Source organism: Quercus lobata, chromosome 10, assembly GCF_001633185.2.
Source record: "Quercus lobata isolate SW786 chromosome 10, ValleyOak3.0 Primary Assembly, whole genome shotgun sequence".
NCBI lineage: Eukaryota > Viridiplantae > Streptophyta > Magnoliopsida > Fagales > Fagaceae > Quercus > Quercus lobata.
This window is the reverse complement of record NC_044913.1, coordinates 30,542,363-30,547,415: the sequence shown is the minus strand read 5'-3', so window position 1 is coordinate 30,547,415 and position 5,053 is coordinate 30,542,363.

Sequence of the window (5,053 nt, the reverse complement as noted above, 5' to 3'; positions counted from 1 at the left end):
ACCTCTCCTTGAACAAGCTTCTCCTCTTTGTTAGGCTAACTGGCTATGTGTTCATTTAGCATAAATAAGTCTGTAAGTGTGAACTATTAAGCATATTGAATCAACTCCATTTGGTTAGCTATGACTATTTTTTAACATTAACTAAATTAGCATAAGCCATTATAGCCGAATAGCATGTACATTATATAGTCAAGGTGAACTAGTATATACCCTTTTTCCTTCGAGAGTGTGATTGAGAGTGTGTTGTTAGTTCAAATTATAGACTATTATTGCCTTTGATCATCTAAAATCATTGGTGTCCTAGGTGGTGGTGTTGTCATTTGTCAAATTATGACTTAGCTCACCTGAGTGTTTGTAGCTCTTCATCACCGTTTAAGCTTTTTAGGCATTGATTCTTTAACAAGCAGAAGAGTTACTATAGTTACACTCAAGTAAGGTAGCCACAACTAATTGCTCGTCCACCCTCTATCCCAAATTTGGGAGTGTTGTTTATGACTTATGAGGGAAGATAAATAAATAAATAAATAAAGGAATGAAAATGGAATGGATTCAATGGGATGAAATTGTTGTCTTTTGTCCAATTGCTTTGTTCTCGTCAATAATAGAGGAAAGATTACGAGTGCGTTTGGGAAGCGCGTTTTGCGCTTCCCAAACGCGTTTGCGTTTCTGGAAAAATTTTTTTTTTTTTTTTTTCCAGCGAATGAACAGTAAAAGTACTGTTCATGTACTGTGCGGGAGACAAATTTTACTGTTTATACACTGTTCACGCACTGTTCATGGGACCCGCAATCACTTTATTCAGAAAAAAATATTAAAAATGGGTCCCACGGTACTATTTACACATTTAAAAATTATTTTGCTACAGTGTTTTTCAGTTTTCAGTTTCAGTTTTCAGTTTTCAGCTGTATCCAAACGGACCCTACATTTCTTACTTTTATTTCTTTAAAATACATATAAAAACAATATAATGAACACAATGCTGCAATTTATTATTCCTTTCATTTTACCTTTTTATTTATTTATTAAACTTCAAAACATAAATATTTAAAAAAAAAAAAAAAAAAACCCTAAGTGGTACCAAAGAATAATGATGAGCATATATCAATAAATCCAAAAAAGAAGAAATGAAAAGAAAAAATTTATATAAATTATATGAATTTATGATGTTATTGATGTAATTTGCATTCTAAATAACACTGTTAATTCTTTTAAACTTTTGTTATTTTTATTTTATTGAAATTTACCGCGTGAGCATGTGTTAGGTGATAATTAGTTACTGTGCATGTGTTATGGCTTGATAGTTGAGTTATTTTAAATATCAAGAGTTTCTTTTTTTTCTTTTTTCTTTTTTTTTTTTTCCAATTTTATCATCAATTCATTATGGTACAAGTGGAAAAAACATTTGACAGCCCGGGTGATGATTATATATGTGAGCCTCTCTTTTTTTTCCTTAAAAAAAATTCACTAATGGTAATGGAGAGAAAAAAAAAAGGATAAAAAAAATAAGAATAAAAGTAATCACAAAGAAAAGCATATTTGAGAGGAAAGAAAAAGGAAGTATTTTACTTAACAACAAGCATTGAAGGGAAGAAGTGAAGAACCTTGTACACACAACAAGACGAAAAAAATCTTCAAACCGCTTTTAGAATAAGAGATCTTCTTTTCCACAGGAGAAAATAAGAATTCATATCTCGCATGCCTATTATTCAAAGACACTACTTTCATTCGATAAGTAATAAGTAATTATTTTGTTTAGGTGGTTCCCTCTTTATTCTATTCAATTTTTACTCCAAATTGGTTATATTCCATGACAAAACAAGAGAAGCCAAATTTATGTTTTTTTATCTTACAAGTTTTTAATAAAATTATTTAGGACATTCAGTGTATTATATATGCACACTTATCATATAAGGTGAATCTCTTCTCATATAAGGTGAATCTCATATGTGAGACGTGGATTTTATATATAGGATCCAACTTTATATGTTATTAAAAAAAAAAAATCCAACTTTATATAACAATGACACTTTTTCTTTTTTTTTTAGGCAGAACAATGACACTTAATATAGTTAATGCATGAAATAGTTTATATTTTTCCTAATACAAGCTTTTGCTCAATTTGCTTGAGGTGATAAATTGTGGTTGAATAAATATTTCACCACTAATATAAACTAGCCTCTAAACACGCACGAGAGGTTCTTCTATTTTCTGGATAAAAATTAATAATTTACATTTATTATAATTAGAGATTTTTATTTTTTCCAATTAAAAAAAATAATAACTAATTTTTCTTTTTTCTTTATTTTTTGGTATGGGCTTTTACAATAACTAATTTTTTGAATCTCTTAATATATACATTTTATTCTAACATCGTCCGTTTGATCTCGGCTTTCTGTGTATCATCCTTTTAACGGTCAAGATTTTCCCAATCTACCTTGAAAATCCACGACATAAACCCGGGCTATAAAAACCCAGACACATATTCTGTGTTAAACACCATTCATAAACACATGGTTCTGGTTTTTCTTGAATGCTGGCTTTAGGTGAGAATGGCTTTGTCTTAAACCTTGATTCTTAATATTTTTGTTTTTGTTTTTTTTTTTTTATCCTTCCACTGTGATGGAAATGAAGTTTATGAGATATTAATTGCTCCAGGGATGAATTTCAATATTATTTTTCCTATATCGTTCCAATTCCTGAAAGCTTTATCAGTTAAAGTTTAAAGCTTTGCATGTGGAACAGAAGGGACAGCTGAGGAGCTTTGAAATCCATAAACCCATTAGCTTAGAACTTGAATTTCATGGTTTTCTTTTGGCATTCTATTAAAAAAAGTAGTTTGTTTTGGTTGTTGCTAGTGATTGGCAATATGGGTATGGTTTAAGATTTCTCATTTTAGTTTAGGAATTTCAGAAGCTATTATGTTGCTTGTATTAATTAGCTTTTTGGTTGTTGGTGCCAATGGGAAATCAGGGTATGGTTTTAAAAAAAAATTAGGCTAAATATTCTTTTGGTCTTAAAATATAGCCTGGGTTTTATTTTCATCCTCAAAATTGAAAAAAGAGTTTCTATATTTTAACTTTCCTTTCACTCTTATTAAGTTCTAATTTTCAGTAACAATATAAAGCCTTGATATTTCAGGTAAATAGAATACTACAGTATTTGTCTCTAAGATATAGTGTAGTTTCTAATTTTGTCCCTAAAATATGTATTCTGAACAAAAAAATTTCAAGAAAATGGACCATGGGACGAAATGAATGGCAATACAACTTTTTTAATTTTAGTGATGAAGATAGAACATGTACTATATATATATTTCCTTTCTTTTAGGTGTAGGAATAGCAGAAACTACAATGGTGAAAAACTGCTCAGGTAATTTTCCGAGTACCCAGAACTATTAGGGTAACCTTTGAAGATTTTAACTGGATTCTTAATGGCATAAACTAGCATAATGCTTGAGTTCTCTATCTCTTTTGTTTGGTAAGTCGTACAAGCACTTATTTGTAGGTTCCCAAGAATTCATCGTCCACCCAATCTTGTGGGGGAGGAAGTACCATTTGAGCCAGGCTTTGTTGGCTAGCAATAGCATAGAAGAGTTTGCTTTATCTTTATTATTTGCTCAGGTGATGTTCGGTTTGAAATTTTTTCTGGCAATTTTCTCAGGTGATGTTTGTGGTTTAAATTCAGATTTTCGTTAAGGTGGTTGGTGTGTGGGTGTGTGTGTGTATATATATGCTTAACTTGACATAAAACATTCCCATGCTTTATGCTGTTACAAATATGGCAATGATGAGCCTGGGGGTGAATTTGCATATGCTAATACCTCCATTGATGAAGAAACACTAGGACTGCTAATTGCAAAACATTAACATATGATTAATGAATTGCTTCTAATGAAGGGCAAAGACTAATCCATCTAATTTCTTGTATGGCCATTATGGCTGGGCAAATTATTTGGTTTCTATGCTACTTCTAGAAACTCTTACTGAAGGTATTCAATTAGTTCAATGGTAAACATGTTTTCTAATTATTCAAATCATGTTAGTTTTCTTGCATATGATTGTGAGGTGGAGAGAAAAAATGAAGAGAAATGTCTACTTAGTTGCTCATTAAAAATTGGTTTGGGACCATTTAGTTTGTCGGCTTTAGGAGCCATCATTCTTTATCTAGTTTATGGGCTACAAGATGTTCACTCAAAATACCTTATGTATATCTCTCTATAAGTGGATAGAATTGAAATTTAATTAGCAAAGTAATTGTGAATACATAAGTAGTTTCCTCAAAAATCCTCCATTATAGTATCTCATTGGTTTATTAAGATCATATAGTGTTTTCTCAACCATTATTTCTTGGGGTCTGCTTTGGGGCTAGAAGGTGCTCACTCAAAACAATTTTATGTATGTATCTGTATACGCACAAAAAAAGTGGAACTCAACTAGCTAAGTAATTGTGAATGCATTACTAGTTTCCTCAAACATCCTCCCCGATAGTAGCTCATTGCACACGAAGATCTAGTAATATTTATGAACTATTATTTCCTTGGCAGGTTCTCTTTGATCAAGAGAGCATTACTGTCTAGCATGGTATGAACAATGAACTTTTTAAGTATTTGGAAAGCCTTGTTGGAAATATGTACCTTGAGTGGTTTCTGCTGCCACTTAGTTTGCCAAATTGGTTGGTATTATTTGCACTATATTCATGAGTCATTGACAAATGCAGATTTGTCTTCAATATTGTTGTTGCTACTATTGTATGGTCAGACTGAGACATATGACCACCCATTGTATGCTATTTCATAGAGTTGAAGGTTTCTACCTTTTCCAATGGATACATTCTTTGGGCAGCATCTCTGTTTAAAGTCATGCCCTTGTCAGAAATGACTTCATCCGATGGTGAGAATTAATTACATAATTTCATTCAAGTACAGTATATGCCATGAGCAATATGCTGGCCTTAATCTTGTTTATTGGTTTTAGTCTTTTGACCTTCTTTGCGGCTAAAATTTTTATCCTTGCAGTATGTACAAACATATATCTGTTTCTTCTTGATTGTGGCT